Source organism: Kogia breviceps, chromosome 5 (assembly GCF_026419965.1).
Source record: "Kogia breviceps isolate mKogBre1 chromosome 5, mKogBre1 haplotype 1, whole genome shotgun sequence".
Classification (NCBI taxonomy): Eukaryota; Metazoa; Chordata; class Mammalia; order Artiodactyla; family Physeteridae; genus Kogia; species Kogia breviceps.
The window spans coordinates 141,419,580-141,441,867 of NC_081314.1; the positions used below are offsets into that span (position 1 = coordinate 141,419,580).

Here is a 22,288-nt window from a genome sequence, read left to right on the forward strand (position 1 = left end):
TTCTTGGTTTCCTTTCATATTTGGCCAAAGCGTATCCTCAAGTAACTTCCTAAGAAAAGACACTCATAAAGCTATCTTTCTGAGACTTGCAGTGTAATGTCCCCAAATCATTGACTATTTGGTGGAAACGACTGTAGACTTAAAAGCATCTTCCCTCAAAAATATAGCACTGAGGGCTTCCCTGGTGGCGCTGTGGTTGAGAGTCCGCCTGCCGATGCAGGGGACACGGGTTCGTGCCCCGGTCCGGGAGGATCCCACATGCCGCGGAGCGGCTGGGCCCGTGGGCCATGGCCGCTGGGCCTGCGCGTCCAGAGCCTGTGCTCCGCGGCGGGAGAGGCACAGCAGTGAGAGGCCCGTGTACCGCAAAAGAAATACAGCACACTGCTCATTTTCTTTCCCTCGTAGATATGTGTATTTATCCCTCTCTTAAAGTTTTTAGAATACTCCCTTTATCCTTGGTTCCGAGAGAATTTCGCAAGGATATGTCTAGATATATCTACCTGAAATCGACTCTGCTTGGCTGTACGTAAGACCTTTCAAGATCAAGAGTCATGGTATGATTTATCTGGAAAGTGCCTCCGCTCCCCCACCTCTATTTCTCTAGTCTCCCTTACCAGCTGCAAGGGCTCTCTCAACTTCCAACATTGCCACGGCAATGATGGGAATTTTCTATAAATCTGCACTGCCCAATAGCTGTTAGATACATATGGCTACTGAGCAATTGAAATGGGATTCGTGTCACTAAGGAACTGAATTTTTAATTTAATTTTTATTAATTTAAATTAAATGGCCACATGCAGCTAGGGAGGTCAGTTAGACCTTTAGGACTTATCTTCTATGCCTCTTCTATGTTCTCCCATATTCCCCATACTTTTATATTTTTAGTCCTTACCTAAAACATTTTCTGGACTATATCTTTACCTAGGCTCTTTATTAATTTTTTAAAAATTTGGCAATCATTATATATTTTCAATATTGTAACACTTTTTTCCCCCCATGGCAACGCCACTCGGCTTGCAGGATCTCAGTTCCCCAACCAGGGACAGAACCCGGGTCCCAGCAGTGAAAGCTCCGAGTCCTAACCACTTGACCACCAGGGAATTCCCTGTAACTAACAGAATCTTATTCTTGTTTTAAGGAGGAAATATCCGTGACTGCAGATTCACATCCTACTTAGCTGTTTTCAATTCTATTCATTTCCTTGAATAAGCTGTTTTTCCTTGGTAGTCAGTTTTCCTGTTTATCTTGGCCTTTCTCATTGTAAGTTTTAGTAACGTTCTTGGTAATGCCTGGCTTTCCATGCATGTGCAAGTGGTAATAAAGGTAATACAAAGAGTGGTGAGTGGTGGGACACAATTCTCCGGGAATATTTTCACATTTTTGCAAATCCAGGCGTTCACTATGAGGAGCACTGGCAAATTTGATTAAAAGGTGACCGACTAGAGAATATGCCTCGGTGCACAGCAGCTACACCTCCATAAAAAAATAATAAACAAACAGAGTAAAAAGGGATAAAGAAAGGATGCCTTGGAAGCTAGAGGTGGTATGTACGTTGCTCCAGAGAGATGTAGATGTATCTCCCTGGACCATTTGTTTTCGGAATGCTGAAATCGCAACCCCCGGTATCTTAGAATGCAACTATATTTGGAGACAAGGTTTTTACAGATGTGATTAAGTTAAAATAAGGTCATTAGGATGGGCCTTAATCCAGTATGACTGGTGTCCTTATAAGAAGAGCAAATTTGGACCCACACATACAGAGGGAAGGCAACAGGAAGACACAGGGAGAAGATGAGCATCTACAAGCCATAGGGAGAGGCCTTCCCTCATGGCTTTCAAAAGGAACCAGCCCTGCCCACACCTTGATCTCAGACTTCCGGGCTGCAAAACTGTGAGAAAATAAGTTTCTGTTGTTTCAGCCACCTAGCCAGTGATACCTGGTTATGGAAGCCCCGGCAAACTAATACACAGGGTAACATCAGCCTCTTACTGCATCGTCCCATGGGGAGTGAGGGCTACAAAGCTCTGCGAGGTCTGTTCCCTGATTCAGAAACTTCCTGTTTCTTGTCAAAATGTGTCTATATCTATATACAGATGCTTCTTTGAGGTACCAGTACCACACTAACTGTGCTACTTATCACCCAAAGTCACTCAATTTCTTTAAAGATAAATATTTTACATGGGTAAAACTACCTGAGCATGTAATCGGGCCCTATGTTTTCAGCCCTCCACGACAGAGATATGCTAAGTTCAGAGCCTGCAGGGCTTCTGCTGGAGCCTCCCTCCATAACTCCAGAGCTCCATGTGCACCGTAGGCTGCACCAGCCATGATTCCTCCATCTGTTTTCCATCTTCCAGAAAATGGCTTAACTATCATCTGCTGATAACCATCTCTTACTTTCTTTGATGTTGTAGATACTTAACTTTTACTCTCATACAGTCATTTTAATGGGGGCTCAAGAAGGGAAAAGATGAGCCCGTGTGCACATTGCCATCTTAAACTAGAGGTGCCAATAGTTTTTCTTGAGTATTGTTTCCTGACATTAAATAAGAGATCCAGAGTTAACTACAATTAACATTCTCAAATAGTAAATGAACACATGACAAGTTCTACAAAACTTCCTTTTCAAAACTTTTTACAAGCTCTATTGAAAATTTTTAAGGAAAATTGAAGAAACAGAAATCTTTGAGGACAGCCTCAGGGTAGGAAAGAAGTCAAAACTTTCAGCATATAAACATAAAGTTCTGAGGTGGATGGACCTAGATTCTGTCATACAGAGTGAAGTAAGTCAGAAAAAGAAAAACAAATACCGTATGCCAACACATATACATGGAATCCCAAAAAAAGTGGTCATGAAGAACCTAGGGGCAGGACGGGAATAAAGACACAGACCTACTAGAGAATGGACCTGAGGACATGGGGAGGGGGAAGGCTAAGCTGGGACAAAATGAGAGAGTGACATGGACATATATACACTACCAAATGTAAAACAGATAGCTAGTGGGAAGCTGCCGCATAGCACAGGGAGGTCAGCTCGGTGCTTTGTGACCACCTAGAGGGGTGGGATAGGGAGGGTGGGAGGGAGGGAGACGCAAGAGGGAGGAGATATGGGAACGTATGTATATGTATAACTGATTCACTTTGTTATAAAGCAGAAACTAACACACCATGGTAAAGCAATTATACTCCAATAAAGATGTTATATTTAGGTATTGAATTTTTTGGATTTAGATGCAGGTAGAAGGGAATATATTTTAAACTTTTAAAAGATACAGTTTCTTACATTCTGTTCCAGAACTGGTCTCTGAATCATCGACTCTCAGGAATCTCACTAGGAATGCTCCCCCAATGACTCGCCCTCCTCTAACAGCATCAAGATAATTGATTAGACATAAGACAAGCAGCCCAAGATACAGGATGTAGCCATGCTTTTACAGCTCAGATTTTCTGGCTTTCTACCACCACAGTGGAAAGGGTAAAAAATCCTAGCAATTCCCTAAGAGATGTGTTCTTGCACATAAATTGGCATTTAGGTTCAATTAGATACCGAAGACCTGGTCCTTTAAAGCCAAGCAAGGAAGTCCCAGGCAGACAGGTTACTGCTGCTACATATGCATCAGCCCCTCTCATCTATATCCAATCTACTGCTTGGCAAGTGGCCGCCTGGCTTTTTTGCACTCAGAGCTATAACCTAATGAAAGGGCAAAAGGTGAAAGAAATACCTGATGAAGAGGAAGAGGAAGGAAAGAAAAGAAAACGGGGATTTACCTTACCATCTATTTGACTGGACTCCCAGCAGGTAGACTATCATACTAGAGAATCCCAATGAAGGATCTAGCATAGAGCACACAACCGCGAAGCTCTTCTCCTTAACAGCGGACTCAGTTAATGTATGAAGAGAGTTGGTTAAACACAAAACAGCAAAGTTAAGTGATGGTTAGAGCTCCCCAACCTCACTTGCAGCCTAGACAAGGATTCCTGTGGCCACAGATAGATTAGTGCATGCCAGGCATAGCTCCGAGCACTTTATAGCTATTGCTCATTTCATACTCATAATGTATTATCTTTGCTTTGCCTCTAAGGCAAATAAGGCACAGAGAGGTTAAGCAACTTGCCCAAACTCACACAGCTAGTAAGTTACAGAGCCTCAAACCTAACACTGACAATTGTTCCCTAACTCCTTGTTCATTGTTTCCCAAAACATTACCTTTAAATTGCTTTCTCTCGGGCTTCCCTGGTGGCGCAGTGGTTGAGAGTCCGCCTGCCGATGCAGGGGATGCGGGTTCGTGCCCCGGTCTGGGAGGATCCCACGTGCCACGGAGCAGCTGGGCCTGTGAGCCGTGGCCGCTGAGCCTGCGCGTCCAGAGCCTGTGCTCCGCAACGGGAGAGGCCACGACAGTGAGAGGCCCGCGTACCGGGAAAAAAAAAAAAAAAAAAGGGAGAAAAATTTCCTTTCTCTCATTTAAGAAATGAAGATTATGCTAACTCAAGAATCAAAAAAATATGTCCTCAAAGGTAGGTAGGAAAAAAAACATGTTCCCTCAAAAGATAGCCCTCATGGAAGCATGAACCTTGAAAGGACTGTGAAGCATTACCAGACTTACAACCACCTTCTTAGCACCCAATTTTTGGTTTCAATAGTTGGATGACTAAGTAAGCACAGGAGTTTGCTCTTTATTTTCCATTTTCTGGAAGAGCAAAAAAAAAGTGAACTTTCTCCCCTTGGAGGATACCATGAGACACAGAGGGTGCATAGAACCCTCCCAAAATAGGAAGCCTTTTGACAAGCCTTTTGAAACAAATTTATCTTAAAATATTTGACTTGGACACTGATTCTATATGGAGATGTTAATACTCAGTAAAGGCAGGACACGATATGGAAATACCTACAGTAAAAAGAAGAGGATGGGGCGTTAGCCAAGCCAGAAGGATAAACCAGATAAAACAAAGGGAAAGATTCCAAAATAAGAAAGAAAGTGGTATAGGTGCCAAAGACTCCCACACCAAAATTACTGCAGCTTTACATAACTGAAATAATTGCATCTTGATAGTATTTGTAGTGATCAAAATTAGCCCACAAACTGTGGACTGAAGTTTTGAGAAGAGCCTCCTTCCCATATCTGTCCAGAACGAAGAGAATTTGCTAGTATTTAGTATTTATCTTTGGACACACTGTGGCTCTTCATTACTACTTAGTAGTCACATAGTTTCTTCACATTGAGGTTATCTGATTCCAAATGCAGAAGTGAATTTTCTTCTCTAGTTGTGAGTGGGTGTATATGAGAGAAAAAAGACAGCAACCGAGCATGGGTGTGCTCAGTATGGGAGGCACCAAGAGTCAGAGAGTGACCCGCTGCAAGAGAGACTGAGTGTGAGAGCAACCAAGCGCGAGCATGACCCACCACAAAGCAGACCGAGCACGAGTGACTAACTGAGAGAACACGCGAGGGTGAGCGTGACCTATCGCGAGAATAGCGTGAGCGAGGCTAAGCACAAGCATGGCCCAGTATGTCCTAGGGCTTTGGGTGGTCCAGCAGATGGCGGCTATGTATACAGAGACTCTTCCCGCAAATACCTCTAAGTTCTGAGTTCAACAATAAATGTTCAGGTTGAGAAACAAGAACAAGTTCTTTGAAAAAGAGTAATTATCCATCAGGAGTTGCCTGGGATCGAGGACCGGTGAAGCACCACCTTGCCCAGTGGAAGTCTTCTCAAGGCAAAGACCACTATCCTCGATACCTGGATGAAGGTCTTCAGCCTCGTCTCACCCATCCTCAGTGCCCTGGCCTTACGGAACCCCACAGGGAACCCAAGGGCTGGGGAGGAGAGCCATTTCCAACAGAGCAGGCAATTGCTTCCAAGATTTAAAGCCAGGGGATTTCAAGACGTCTGACTCATATTATCAGTAAAGCAACTTACAGTTTTGTCTTTCCTGAAAATTGTGACAAAGACTTTAATTTCATATTATGTCAAGAGTTTTATGGCGCCAAGAAGCTTTCCAGTACTGAATACTCCTATATGAATCCCACAGAAATCAGACAGCAAAAGCAGCAATCATAGCTATCACCTTTTGGGTCAAATTTTTGATTAAAACCAACTGACAACGAAAACATATTTTATTAGCAGTAAGATCAAATCCAGAGCATATGTCAAAGCTGTAAAGTCATAATTTCTCTAGATTACAGCTGGAAGCAGTAATGTTATAACTCGGCCCCTCCCTAGCCCATAAATCCAAATATAGTTCAGACAGTCTCTCTGAACTACAGGGTGATATCCCACTCAATGCGGGTGCTATCCTGCTCAGTGCAAGACCCCGGGGAGGTGCTCCTTTTTCTGGGGTCCCACTCCCCCAGCAGCGCTATGCCAGGGCTCCCTGCTCCCACCGGTTTATGGACCTGGGCGTGTCTCCCAATCCAGGGGCGGGGTCAGGGGTCTGAGGAGTACTGTGTTCCTGCATGCCCTGCATCAGCTCTTAAACGGCAGACAAGCCCCTGGAGTGGTCTAATTCGCCGCTATAAGGATGTCAGATTTTGCCAGCAATAATCAGTACCAAGTCATTATGAGACATGAAAATATCCCTTCAGAGGTGGCGCCCTCTTTCTGTGTGCCGCTCGTGCTGCAGTCACCGCCACAAAGAGCTGATTCCCATTTTTTTTTAATCCAACCAGATGTCATCTGGCTTATATTCATCTGCTATCTGGCCATGCCCACCTCTAACTAGTCTTCTTACTCAGTAATGCCACGCAAATATGCCCATGACCTCGTCCTGACTCCTAATTCCAATGCCACTGTCTGAATTCTCATCCTCACTACGGTTTGCTTGGATTAGTGACACAGTCTCCAAAAAAACCCCAAGTCAATCCACCACTCCTCCTAGTCACCATCACAAGACTTTTCTGGAACACAGCCCTGCTCCAAGCTCAGAGGGGCTGACAGTTCTCCACAGGCAAGCCTTCTATCCAGGCAAATTAATCTGCTTCTCCCATTGCAAAACAGGATCAAGAACTATGCCCACCCTGAGGCTAAGATAAGAATATTACTTTGCTTACTAGTTCAGTGAAAATCCAGGTACTAAAAAAAAGAAAAAAAAAGGGAAAAAAAAGGCATTAAGTGTTAAGGAATGAGCTAAGCATTTTTTTTCTCAAGTAGTAGGAACTATACCAAAAATGTTTGTGGAATGGTGATAAACATACACAAACTGGATGGACCTTGAAGTTCTTAGCACTGAAATTTGCTATGCTTATTGTTCAGAAAGCTATTTCTAAAGGTTTTGTGGGCTTCCCCGGTGGCGCAGTGGTTAAGAACCCGCCTGCCAATGCAGGGGACACGGGTTCAAGCCCTGATCCGGGAAGATCCCACATGCCACGGAACAACTAAGCCCGTGCACCACAACTACTGAGCCTGTGCTCTAGAGCTCACAAGCCACAACTACTGAGCCCACGTGTGACAACTAGTGAAGCCCGCGTGCCTAGAGCCCGTGCTCCGCAACAAGAGAAGCCACAACAAAGGGAAGCCCACACACTGCAAGGAAGAGTAGCCCCCGCTCGCCACAACTAGAGAAAGCCCGCACACAGCAACGAAGACCCAATGAAGCCATAAAAAAAAAAAAAAATTAAATAATTAAAAATAAAAGAATAAAGGTTTTGTGAAGACCTAAAGCATTACAAAAACTGCACTATGTTACACAAATTTTTATAATCTGAGGATCTTTTGTAAATAGAAACCTCTGGTACATAACTCAAAATCCACCCAAATACAAATTGTAACAAACTTTTTAGACATTTAAAAATACAACACAAAAGATAGCATCTTGGTCATGTCCATGTCAGAAAAAGTCCAAATGGAATGAAAGAGGCTGAGGCTGAATTATAAGTCCCAGCAAAAAAAAAAAAAAACCAAACAACTCTATTAATGAAGAGGGCATTAATGTTTAACTTATCTAGTGGGTGCTACTATCACAACTCCTTACTCTCAAACACACAAAACTATCAGCAGAAATGGAATGATACTTGTTTTTCTTTAAAAAAAAATTCTTTCCTAGTAATGTTACTCCATAGAACAGCAAACATTAGTAAGATCCACAGCAGTCAAATGGGAAGAAATGAGTGGTAATTTTTACACACTGGAAGAGTTGGTTTTTCATAAAAGTATAATTTTAGAGAAATGTGTGAGTCAGCTGCGATCAGGAACCTTGTGTCAAGCTCGATCATGAAAAAGCCCCTTTTGTCTTCATGGGCTCAGTACAGCCCAGCCCCTGTTAAAACCCTGACATGCTGTGCAGCTAACCAATCTCTTACACTGAGGGGTGTGGGGTCGGGGTGAGGGAACAGCAACAAAATATAAATTGAAAACAAAATGAATATGTTTCCTGAAACAAAGCCAAAATCTGAATAATCCTTCGGTAATGACCATTTATGCAGCTGAGAGTTTTCCAAGTTTTTCTTTCTACCCTTTTAAAGTAACATGGGAATCTGGTCCAATTTTAAAGCCAGAGATTACTCAGAACTATTTTTAGGTCATTTCATCCCATTTTTAGTTGACTTGTGTAACCTAGGCGGTATTTTCATTTCAAAGCTGCAGTGGAAGACATGCCTGAGTTCTCCGCGCACCAGTGCCAGGATGCAAGCCTCCGCCCCCCCAGGAAACTGGCCAGTGATATTCCATCTCCCTTCCTGCTGTTGGCTTCTTGGTAATGCAAGTTTTTCTTCCTTTAGTAGTGGGTTAATCATGGTCCTCCCTCCCCACAAATATATGTCCATGTCCTGAAACCCAGACCTTGGGAATGTTTTCTTACTTGGAAAAAGGGTCTTTGGAGATGTAATTAAAGATCTTGAGGTATGATTCTCAGGGCGGGCTCTCAATCCAATGATACATGTCCTTTTGAGACAGACGGAAGAAGATACAGACACAGAGGAGAAGGTCACGTGAAGACAAAGGCAGAGCAGAGACTGGAATGATAGCTCTACAAGCCACAGAGCGCCAGGAACTGCCAGAGGCTGGAAGATGCAAAGATCCTCCCCCAGAACCTCCAGAGGAAGCGTGGCCCTGCTGACACCCTGATGATGGACTTCTGGCCTCCAGAACTGTGAGAGAATAATTTTCTATTGTTTTAAGCCACCCAGTTTGTGGTCATTGGTTTCAGCAGCCACAAGAAACTAATACATTCCAGATACACAGACAAACTATTCTCATTTCTAACGTTACTTAAACAGTAACGGGGACCAACTTCCCATCTTTAGAGCAATCTAAGCATTTGGTCTCTACAGTTATATTAAATAAGACTGAACATAGGCATTGCTTCACATATTCAATGCTGTGCAAATACCCATAGTTGAAAAGACACAAGAGGTTGATGGACAGAATTAGCATGTTCACTTCAAGAAAAAGAAATGAAAAGAAAGACATTTTTCAGTATTGCTTTAGTAAATATGGATTAAAAGGGAGAAAGCTTGTTTCATTCAAAGGCAGATGGCTCTTTCAGAAATAAATCTGAAATTGTTGACCATCTTCCTTAGATTCACATGTTAGGAAGCAGGTTGGGAAGATGCCTGACTCTAAAATCTCTCTCACACATATTTTAATGGCTCATTATTTTGTGAGAATTTGCTTTTCTTCCTATATAGAAATACAACCACACTTCAGCTTTATTATAGAGTGCAATTCTCAAAAGGACGTAAAAGAAAAACCAGACTCACAGATATAGAAAACAAACTAGTGGTTACCAAAGGGGAGAGGGGAAAATTAGGGGTATGGGATTAAGAGATACAAACTACTATGTATAAAAAAGATAAGCAACAAAGATATATGGTGTAGCACAGGAAACTATAGCCATTATCTTGTAATAACTTTTAATGGAGTATAATCCGTAAAAACACGGAATCACTATGCTCCAACCTGAAACTAACATTATAAATCAACTATACTTCAATTTTTTAAAAAGGGGGTAGAAGAGATAGGTAGCTGCTCAGGGAAGAAAGAACTGTAAGAGAACAGATGGCAGCAGGGGACCACTGGACGCCTAAGAGGACAAGACATGCATGACAAGACAGAAGATCTTCAAAGACAATGCTCAAAATGTGGGCAAAGGTAATTAATAGACACATCACGGAAAAGACCTAAGTCAAAAGTTCACAGGAAGATGGTACAGTTCACTATTAAGATCTCACGTGCATGTTTTTCAAATTTTCACAATGTTTTAAGATACAAGGAGACTCCTCATACCCAAATACTGACCTGTAAGGATTGTTTTGCAACATAAGTGTGTTTTCCAACCTAACTACATTAACACAAGTAAAACTCAAAATGCTTACTAACTTGAATGATAAATTGTAAAGGTAACATTTATTTTACTGAATGCCAAGACTACTGAAGACCAAAAGTGCTATTTAGTTTATAAATGGTCCACTTGTAATTTGCTAGCACAACTTTAGAAGTGCTTTCAAGGGGGGGAAAGAAACACTCAAAATATAAACAAACTCATCTTCAATAAGACTCCATTACTGTAAAAGTTTAAGGATGGATCTTAAATAGCTCATAAACAGAGAAAGTATGCCTGGATTGATTTAAGAAACCTGTAAAATCTTATAGATTTACTTACCGTAGTATAAATTTCATCACTAACCTTTATATAATCATAGAACTGAGGTAGACATATTGTCCAACACTTAAATTTGGTTTAAGGTAAAAATTACTAGTCTCAAATATAAAAATTACCTATCTCTAGAACAAGTGGGTAGATATTAAAAATAAATTCAGTCTACCTTTACTGTTGAATCAGTATTGCTTCCATAACTATTGATGAAAACTTGAAAAATACCCTCCATGGGAAAATATTCTAATATCAAAAATTTTTCATCTGAATCTTAGCATATTAAGATATAACTGATTAATATTGATAATTTCCTTTAAAGTATTTTTAGATTGCATATAGTGAAATTATGATATGCAGAAATGATAAATGTCTCATATATTTTAAAATTAAAACTAAGTAGTGGGACTCCCCTGGTGGTCTAGTGGTTAAGAATCTGCATTCCAATGCTGGGGATGCAGGTTACACATCCCTGGTCGGGGAACTAAGATCCCGTGTGCTGCAGGGCAACTAAGCCCGCTCGCTGCAACTACTGAGCCTGTGCACCACAACTAGAGAGCCCATGCGCCACAATTACTGAGCCTGCGCACCACAACGAAAGATTCCACGTGCCTCAACTAAGACCCGATGCAGCCATAAATAAATAAACAAATAAATAAATAAAATTTTTTTTTTAAAAAAGTAGTGACTTGTCATCATGGTAAAGATAGGAGAAGATTATAAAATAATGGTCCTAAATGATGAGAAAGAAATATAGGCTAAATTACAATATTGCTTTTAGATTAAATTTGTAATTTCATTTTTAAAAATCCATTAAGATTTTCAGAGAGGGATGGGGAAGCAACAGAAAGATAAAACTGTTTAAGGAGGGTTAATTTTATAGTATGTGAATTATATCTCAGTAAAAAAGTGAGAAAGACTTGGGCACACACCACAAAAAAAAGTCTGAGAGGCATTTATTTATATTCCATCATACTGCCATAAATTAAAGGTGTTTCTTAATTTGCCAAAAATATTTACACTCAGTTGGCTTATACTTAAATCTTAATGGATTGAATGCATCAACAAAGTGTATTCTGTTGGCTTTTGCTGTCATTGTTCCATCCAAACAAAAAAAATAAGCCACTGTCCAAATATTAGGAATTTATAATGTGTGTAAAGATCTAGAGTTCATTAGAGTTTGATAATAAATAGTCCCAAACCATCAGTACATTATTTACTATTAGGATTATTTACAGTAACAGTAAAACGTTATGGAGGAGGATAAAGTTAACGGCCTCCATCACGTTATCTAGAAGTCACAGAATGCAGCTTCTTTGGAAATCAACGAGGATTTAGTCAGTGCCTAAATACAAAGGCAAGGGGTACACAACGGGGCAGCTAAGAACACAGGGCTCTGGTTTGGGGCCTGCCTTTAGCAGACCCGAACCTACCACTGCCTTTAAGACCTTTGCAGAAATTACATCGTCTTAGTTGCAGTCTTCTCATCTGTGAAGTGGGGATAATACAATTTATGGTTCTTGTGCACTAACCCATGTGAAAGCAACAGGCGCAATGCCTGGCCCAGGGTGGGCAATTACAAATGTTAGTTGTGCCCCTTAGCTGCCTTGGCTCTGTTCCATAGCTACAGGTTAGGATAGGCCCCCTAGAAATGCTCTTTGTTGCTAACACTGGGTCATCAAGTAAGAATGTGAGTGCCGTTCTTGAAAGTCTGCTGGCCCCGAACTCTCATACACGGCTGGCGGGAAATCAGTTTGTCAGGCTGAGCAAAAAACTACCCGGGTTGACATACACATACCTTACAACATGGCAAGTCGGCTCCAAGGAATATACAGAAATGATTACATACGTTCACCCAAAGAACCAGACTGTTGATAACAGCACTATTCATAAAAGCCCCAAACCAGAGAACCGGAATGCTTATCACTACTAGAATAGACCAGAAAATCGTGGAGTATTCATGAGACGGAGCATTAACGATGAACACACTACGCCACGCGGTGACGCGGATGGACACAAGAGAGTCCATCGTGTGTGTTTCCATTTCTATCAAGTACAATAACAGGGAAAACTGAGATGGTGCTAGAAGTCAGGATAGTGGCCCTCAGAGGAGGACAGTGACCAGAAGGGACCATACTAGGTGCCTCTGGGGTACAAGATGGCTGTATTTCTTGATCTGGTTACATGCACTGGTTTAATCTGTAAAAATTCAAATGCTGCACCCTTAGGATATATACATTTTCCTGTATACATATTATACTTCCCTAAAACTTTTAAAAAAAAATCTACCTCTACTGCTGACAAAAACAAGAAGTCTGTGCCCTGCCCAAGGCCATGTACCCAGGACAGCCCAACCACTCTAATCCCTGGCCCCGAAGGCCACAGACCTACATCAGCCTAACCACTTGTCAAGAGGGTACATGGGTCAGATGCAACTCCCTCTCCCACCCATGATTTCTTCACTCAGTGCTAAGGCTGGCATTTCTCTGTTGCTTTTCTCATGTTTGAAACTGGGTGCTTTTCCCTGGCATAGTTCTTCTCTTCTAGACTCCTGCTATCATCTACATGGGAGGAATCTTCAGGTAAAACACACACCTCAGGAAACTGAGCTGAAATGAACTTACTGACATCCACCTCTTTCCATTAAACATATCTTAAGTGTCCACATTAAAGATACAATTTTAAAGAAATTAATCCTTAAAAGAATCATTTATTTGTAAGCAACTGAAATGAATGTTAGCAACTTATAGGATTTTCTAATTATTAGGTGTACATCATACCATATCATCCTTAATAAAATTTAAGGTATCTGCAATATTATTTTAAAAATAAAGCACATAAAAAAATTGTTCTCTGAAATTTTGTACATTCAATTTTAAGACATCAAAATGACTATTTATTTGGACCATTATACATGAGAAATAATTTCCTTTTAAAGTAAACATATCATCATAAAAGAATATTTCAGTCAATGATACTCCCTCCCATCAGCGGAACACAGGGGATTTTTTAAGGCAATGAAACTATTCTGTTAAGATACTGTGATGGTAGATACACGTCATGAGAGATTTGTCCAAACCCACAGAATGTACAACACAAAGAGTGAACCCTAATGTAAATGATGTACTTATAACTACAATAATGTATCAATCGATACAGGTTCATCAATTATAACAAATGTAGCACACCAAGATGTTAATCACAGGAGAACTAGGACAGGGAGGAGAAGGAGAAGGAATATTATGGGAACTCTGTACCTTCTATTCAATTTTTCTATAAGCCTAAAACTGCTCTAAGAATTGAAGGCTATTAATTAACAAATAAAATAAAATAAATAATGCTCCTTCCCAGCTTTTAAGATTTCCACATTTCACTTTGCTGGTTTTGCAGGAAACACCCATTTGAGAACACAAAAGCAGCAGGAAAGGACAAAAGCTTTCATACATTTTCAAGGGTTTACAATTATATACTCAAAACATTTTTCACCCATTACTAGTAACTATATAGACACAATTTTTAAAATTCATTATGGAGAGCAACTATCTTAGTTTTGTTTTTTTGGTTTTTTGTTTTAACTGGGTTGGCATACTGCTCTTCTGTGTAAGAAAATATAATACAAAGTGTATTCAAATAAAAGCAAGAATAAGGGTTGACTTTAATACCTCAGGGAGAAATCCGATCGATTGGGTCCATAAGGAAAGATGTATGCATTAGGTGCTCCCTAATTACGACTGCTTTGGTGGGCAGCAGCGTTGGTGAAACAGATGTTGCAGACCTATTAAAGAAGGGGTTTCAAACATCTGCTTACAATTTTAAGGCAATTGTAAATACAGCAGAGAAGGTCAATTGGGCCAATTAAGGCCGATGTGCAAATCCACCACTGCAGGTTTCTTTTCAAGCTTACATGGACCTGATTTTTTATGCTTCTATTTTCTTCAACCACAATTTTTTTTTAAACACAGGAAATGGGTTTAATAACAACTTTTGCCCATTCTGATTGTGATTTTTTTAAAATTTGCAACAAACTTTCGTTCAAGGCATTAACTGCACACCTCCTCTTTCACGACGCCCCGGCGGTCTCCTCCCCCTCCCCCTCCCCCCTCGCTGCCTGCTGGTCAGCTCCCTGCAAAGGGGGTCCACTGGTGCAGGCTCCCAGGGAGGCAACCAATAACCAGAACGAACAAGGGCAAGCATCACCTCCAGAAGGGTCAGTACTAGGATCTGTGATTTAACAGCGGTCTGAGCATCACCGACACTGCAACCAGGAGAATTTGCTATTTCTACTGTAGGCATCTTCACCACCCTTAACTGTCCCTCGGGAAGAAAAGCTCAGGCCAGTCAGAGATAATATGAGGAAGGCCCTCCCAGGAAATTCTAGGCAGTGTTTCAAAGACCAAGGCTCGTTTCCTGCTCAAAGGCTGGCACCGGGTGGAGTGAGACTCAGAGGGAGGTGCAAGGTCAGCGAACAGGCAGGGTTTCCACCCCAAACATTAATAGGTAATTTTTTTTAAGCTGAAAGTTTAATAGTTTGATTTTTAGGGTCACTAAGTAGACATAAATGTCCAAGAAGCCCCAAAATGGCCTGCTTTGATGGGAATAAGAAATAAACCTGACCTACCTTCTATCCCATGAGCTCAGAGAGATGGCAAATTTTTTGGTGGCCCACACCACTGTTTTATAAATAGAGAGAGACAGACCAAAAAAAGCAAGCTTAGGCAGACCTAGGTTCAAATTCAAGTTCTGTACAATATAGCTGAGGGACCTCAAGATTTGTTTCCTCATCTATAAAATGGGAATACTGCCAACCTTCCAAAGCGTTAAATGTTGACACATAGTAGGCAGTCAGTAAATGCTGAGTTTCTGACCTTCTTCTGAGACCTGCAGGCTCTCCACCAAGACACTCCTAGGGGCTTTGAGCTGTGTTCCTAAGGAGGGGGTTTGGGGAGACACAGTTCTCTTGAGTTTCTGTTTATTTGTTTATTTGGGGGAAGGTCTATTCAGTTTTTGAGCTGTTGATGTTGTCCTTGTTTTGTTTTTAGTAAAACAAAAAAGAGAGTGGATAACGAAAGTATGCTCTTAAGTTCTAAGAAAAGAAATCCTTTGGGGAGCAGGATGGGAAGAAATAACACTAAGAACGAAGAAAATTCTGAAGAAAAGTCAATATAACACACAGAAATCTAAGTTGAGAAAGAACTCTTTCTTATGTTCCCTTTTTACTTTTCAACCTTGAGGCTCAGCTCACTCAGGTCTGAGCAAGAATAAAGAGTTCTGCTTGTCTAAACAACGGGCTAAATCTGAAAGCAAACAGCTCAACTCATGTGGTTCTTCAGCAACATTCCTGTCAATAAACCCGTCTTTGCTCGCCCGGTCCAACAATGCCAGATTTAGAGCTGTCCGCTCATCCCTTGTCCAGCACGCAAGGGGATTTTCAAAAGGCCATTATAAGAACAGCTCTCACAATCTTTGCAGCCTTTTCAAAAACACAAAAATCTAATTCATTTGGCTCACTGTTTCAACTATCCAGCTTAAACTAATTTTAAAATCTCCCTTTTGTAAATAGTGACGTTGGGAACGCCATGACTGCCACGATATAAAATGATTGTATTTTTCTCATTTGCAACAAATTACCATCGTTTATCATCATTTTATCATTGAAAAGCTTCAGGCAGAAACCTTAAGAAAAACTACCGGGGGTTCATAATATACAAACAGCATCAGATGCTGAAAATCTTTTTAATATCAAAATAAAATTTGGGAGGGCAAAATTTCCTTTTTCTAAAAACTCAAGGGTTTTAGCATAGGACATAGTATAAAAAGTGACCAACAAAGAAATAAGAGCTGGTATCAGAGCAGCACACTGAAATCAAGATCTAGTACAAACTCATTTCTATGAATCATTTAAAAGGAATTTCATCATGCTAACAACATCAGCACAGAAAGTTACAGTAAGCATTAACAGTAAATACCAATATCTTTATATATATATATATTTTTTTCTTATGGTAAAAGTATAAACAGCATCTTATTCACTATCCTACTAATGGGTCTCAATTTGCTAGAATTGCATATTAAGCTAAGTAACTGATACCTGAAGTACCTCAATTTTTTAATGTCTCAAAAGTAATTTTTATTTAAAATACTGCATATAGTAAGTTGTAAAATCAAAATAACCCTTGGCTTGAAACGCCAAAGAATTGGAATGTCACTGAGCTAGAAAGAAAAAACCAGCATAAAGAGAATCCTTGTCCTAATATTCCATATGCCTAAAACACTGACACTCTAGTTCTTTCAGTAGGATTTGTTTTTTCGTCCTGTTGACAGCAGCAACACATATTCACAGAAGAAATTCTTTAAAATTCAGAAAAATTGCAAGGTGGGGCTGGGGTGGGGTGGGAGTCCTCCTGTAACTCCATTCCCTACAGAGCACTGCCTTGAATAGATTCTGGTAAACTTTTCTCGCCTTCTTTCAATGTACGCACAAAGCTGATTACTTTTTTAAAACAAAAATTGGGTCATACTTGGGGTATCGTTTTTTCACCTGTTTTATGGCCTTTATTGTTTTTAATAGATATACAAATAGTTATAACAACTGTACAGTTAATCAAATGGATATAAAACTTAACTCTCTATTATTAGGCATTGAAACAGTCTCTGTTTGTCTGTATTTTACACAGTGGAGCAGTGAACATGCAGATATACATATCTTTGTGCCCACTGTGTCTTTTTGGTTCAAATTCCTACAAACTAAATGATCATATCAAAATAGATGCACATTTTAAAGCATGTGTCACACAATTCACACCAGAAAGGTTGTATTAATTCTGCGCCAGCAGTGTGAGAATACCCTTTTTTTACCCACACCTTTGCTCACAATTTAGGGTGCAAAAAATTATATATTTTCCCACTTTTATTAATAATGATATTCAGATGTTTTCCCACACTTTTACTGGTCACCTGACTGCTTCCATTGGGAACGGACTGCTCACTTCCTTTACCCATTTTTCAACGTAAAACTTTTTGTGTATTGAAAATATTAACCCTTTGATTCCTATTTATTGTTTCAAATATTTTTTCTCCATTGGTCACCTGATTACTTCACAGTGATTCTTGACATACAGAAATTTATTACTCTAAAGAAACCTATCTTTTTCTTTTAGCATTTTTCCTTGGATTTTTAGGCTAGCAAGGCCTTTCCTAGGCCAAAAGCAAATAAACAATAGGTTTTACATATTGAACTAATATTGGGAGAGCACTGATTTTGATTGCAATGATTGAGAGGGCAAAACACAGTTAAGGAAAGAAAGAAGAAATCCTGAGGGAATGAGAAAGAAGTGAGAAGGCTTCTAAAAATAACATATGGCAGACATCGGCTAAATGCAAGTCTAATTTGCTTCTTAGTTAATGAAGGAGAAAATGGAGATGGTGAAGGAATAAAAGGTCCATTCTAGAATGGTAATAATAAAATCCCCTCTGAAGACAATAACAACATTCTTGTTATACGCAGAAATTTAATCCTACAATAATAAAGCATATATTGATATAACAGCACTGTGAATAAATTCCATTTAAGCGATGTTATTCTAACAATGACCCAGAAAATGTTGGAACTATAAAGTAGTTTGTTATGTGCCCAGTTTGGGGAGGATAATACCCACTTGGAGAACCACAGAGTCTCAGTAACATACCTGGAAAAGACCTTTTTGTCTGAGACCAATTAATCAATAATTATGTGCCAATAGGCTAATGTGTACATTGTTTATAAAGAGATCATACAGGAACATATGTGCATGTTCACATAAATTTTACTTATTTCAAAAAGTTTTAAAAATCTGTTAAATTTGGTTCATTTTTCTACTCATTAAACATAATCAGAATCTCATCAGGGTCCAACAGAAAAGAATGAGTTGTGCAGCTTTTGGCCAAGCCTCTGCACCTCCTTCCAGTGGGTGGAGATGGAACCCCTGGGGGCACCTGGGTGGGAGGAAGCCAGAGACTTACCTACAGGCTAGAACCCCTGCGCCCACAGGGAGTGGGGGGTGGGGGGTGCCCAGCAGCCTCTCCCCAGGCTCTACCTGAGACTCTACCTGGCTCTGCCTACCTTCACTCTCTAACTAGCTTTCCCAGCTCCATCCTCCAACCTTCTCCTTAATTCTCTGAGTTACCCAAAATCAGCCTCCAACACATCTCTTCTCAAGTCACCTAAGTCTTGACATGTAAAAAACTCTGTAGTTTCTGACACAAAGTAAAACTTAAAACTCAGAGAGATATGGTTTTGATGCAAAATGTCCATAGCCCTGAAGTTTGCTTACCCTATGAAAAAGCTACCTTGTTTCAGCTCTTTTTATCCCAGTACATCTCACACGGTTTTACACCTAAATTTTGTTCCTTTCACTTTCTTCTCTTCATGCTCAACACCGATCCCTAAAATGGGTCTAGTGGGAGAGATGAGGTGGGGAGACCAGAGATGGGAAGAAAATGGGGAAGTTGGTCAATTTCCTATTACTTTTCAGAAAATATTTATATGGCGACAGCAGCTCTCCTGTAGCATCATTGTTAGAGGCTTAACTTTTTTCTTCCTATAAATACATTAAAAAGTGAGTCAGATGTGGAGTTGCACCTTAGCATTCCCTGTGTACATTTCAATACCTGTGTATTCTCTCTCAGGGCAATGAAGGGACTTGGAGGAAAGGGTGAGCAAAAGGATGACGCAGCGGCGACCCAGGTCAGCTCACCCCGTCGTGGGACCTTCCCTTTGGCGCTCAGCGGACTCTAGCACAGGTGGAGGCGCTGTGCTGCAGAAACCCTGCCCTAGCCCAGGAGCTGGGGAAAGTAGAGGAGACTGCTCTCCATCCTGAACCTCAGCACTCCTGACCCTCCCCAGGCTTACAGGGGCGACCCAGGAAGCCCCCTCCCAGAGACTGAGCATGAACTCGGGAAGGCCCAGGCCGCACAAGAGAGGGGACACGTGTGCGTGCCTCTCCTCAGCACCCTGAGCCTTCAGGTCCCGGGTCCTCCCAGGTCCCTCCCTCACGGAAGGGCACAGAAAAGGGAGAGGTGCCCTTGGGGTGGGTTTTGTCTGTGGGCACCTCTGGAGATTTTGGGACTGGGGCACAGCAGGGCGCCATTGGTCAACAACTATGAAAGTGGTGGTTGAATGCTCGCCCTCCAATGTTCTTACTGTGTTTTCCATATCCCTTCACCCCCAACTCCAAGGAGGAACCCCCCAGCGTGGGGTGGTCAGACTCCCCAGGCTGGCCAGGAATCAGGGGAATGAGCAGAAGGTGACTTCTCAGGACACCCCTCCCAGCACATCCGGGTGTCAGCAGGCCCCCACTGCTCTTTTCCCAGAGGGGATGTACGGGGACTGAGGGGTACAGTCCTATGGCCAGGGGGTGATGGGTGGGCTGGAAACCAGGTGCCTCGAAACTGGCTGTATTTTCCCTTAGCAAAAGCCTTTTTGTACCACACCTCACCGCCACCCTCCATAAAAGAAAACCTGCTACGGAGTAAAGCAAGATATTTCAACAATTAGGTTAAGAGCCTTCTACATTTCAGAAACATGTATATGAAAAATTAAAAAGTAGAAAAGGTAAAACTGGATTTACCACGTTTTTTGGTATTGACTCCTAGGTGAGTTTTGACGTTTTGAAGCTAACAGTATACACTGCAGTGCCACCCCGTGAAACCTGTCAGTGTTCCCAAGTAAAGGCGCTCCTGGGGTGCCATTCACCCTCATACAGCATTCTTTCATGAAGGTCAGAAGAACAATTCTATTTTCTCTAAGCGCTTCCATTTTTCATCTGCAACTAGTTCAACAGAGCAGATTTTACCCTTTGCTGTTAGTCATTTTAAGGAAAAACTTTATAACTGTGACAAATAGGGTTATCAGAAAATTACCCATGAGTTCCTCTGGATTATCTGGGGTACAAGTCACATGGGATGGGGCGGGGGGGGGGGCTCATCCCTTCTCTCAGCTTCCTCTGAAACCAGAGGACTCCTCTCCTGGTAGAAAGCCCCCCCCCCCCACACCGCCTCCTGTGTGCCTGAGACAATGTATGGAAATAGCCGTAACCCTGGTCCTGCTGCTTGGTGCCAGGCTACCTGCTGCCCCACTAACAAGAGCTTTCACTTGTCTTTACGCAGTAAGCAAGAGGGAAACAGAGTCCTTCCCCAGGACATACACCCAACTTACTTCCAGCACGGTGCCAGGGACACCTCTCTAACAAGTACCAGAAGGATGGGGGACCTGAACTTCAGCTGGTTAAGTTTCCCTCTACAACCTGTTTCTTAAGTCATCCCCCATCCAAGTACTGGTAGACAACAAATGCCTTCTACAAAGGGGCCAACCTCAGTTACAGACATCTAAGTCTTTATTTTGTGCACCGTTTTTATTCATTCCTACCACTGCTTTCAATATTTTTCCCCAAACACTCTATCTCTACCATTGCTTCTCCTTTGGTCCCTCCCAATTTTAATTCAGGATCTGATATATTCTATTGCATACACTGATAGCATACTTATAAACTGCCTTAAATAACTTCTGGGACAGAGAAAGGAAGAAGAAAGGGAGGGAAAGAAAGGAAGAGAGGAAAAGCATGAATTCTCTAACTTTCAAATGCAAGCACAACTTTCTTACACATTCTTTGGCTTTCTAGGACACAGTGCACACCATCACTGCAAGATTCTCATGGTTAATGAGAATTGAAAATGTCCTAAAATACAGCCATCTTCTAACTAGGGCAAAACATCTTTCCCAGAGGGCATGTAAGCACGAACAGTTCTAAGAGAAAAAAATCCCCAGAGCTTCAACTTTCCATATGCGTTCTTTCCTAAGACACGTCTATTTCAGAATGGGCCTGGAGGTCTGGGCACACACAAGCTCTACTTTTAAACCCCCCCCTGAAATGCCTGCCTCCCTCCCACATGATAAAAAAAGGAAGATCTCTTACCCTCCTTGGGTCTAACTGTAGCACAGCCCAGGATGTAAAAACCTCCCATAGGGTAATGCCAAACACTGATGACAGTAAGAAAAACAGCCTCAGAGCTCTGCAAAAGCAGTGACCTCTTGGGATCGCTTGGACAACGCAACATCTCAGAAGAGAAGTGGAACTTAAGCAGGATCTTGGGGCGTAGGGGATTGCAGGGTCGGGGTGGGCGCAGAGAATCAGACCAAGAGTAGCCCCTTCTCCCCATGCATGAAGAAGGTACCAGCTTCCCTCCTGTCTGAGAATACGGCCAATAATTTGAACAGTTCAAGGAACGAAAAGAAAACTTCATAAGAGATACTGCATTGATGAAGCCAATGTCACAAGGCAGACCCCAGAGAAGAGGTCGTCTATGGGTGCAGGACTGCCTGCAGGGGACATCTCAGAACTTTTCTTTCTTTCTTTTTTTTTTTGCTTGTCACAATGACTAGAATTTATCTCTCAGAGGGCCCAGGGCCTCATGCTGTCCTACAATGATCAACCACTCTCCCACCCACTGTAACAAATTTTTAATGCCCCTCTGGTCACTCATGTAGATGTGAAACCTGTTCATAATTATCTGACATGAAAACCTAATTTTATTTTTACATAAAAACAAAAAGCACTTTCTGTACAGTTTTATTATTCCAAGGATGTTACCGCCATGTAAATCAACGGAGGATGGGTAAAGTACAAACAAAGTACATAGCTGTTTCCCATTATCAAAAATCGTGT

At 41.4% G+C, this 22,288-nt stretch overlaps 1 protein-coding gene and 1 long non-coding RNA gene across 3 annotated transcripts in view; one reads left to right on the forward strand and one right to left on the reverse strand.

The window, feature by feature from the left end:
• The window catches only part of HLCS (holocarboxylase synthetase), a 195,790-nt gene that overhangs the window by 75,145 nt on the left and 98,357 nt on the right, over positions 1 to 22,288 (reverse strand). The gene's annotated exons all lie outside the window — the stretch shown is intronic.
• LOC131756979 (uncharacterized) lies at positions 8,588 to 20,180 on the forward strand. The gene is made up of 3 exons (XR_010840942.1): positions 8,588 to 8,690; positions 8,891 to 9,086; positions 19,254 to 20,180. It is a non-coding gene; the product is annotated as an uncharacterized lncRNA (long non-coding RNA).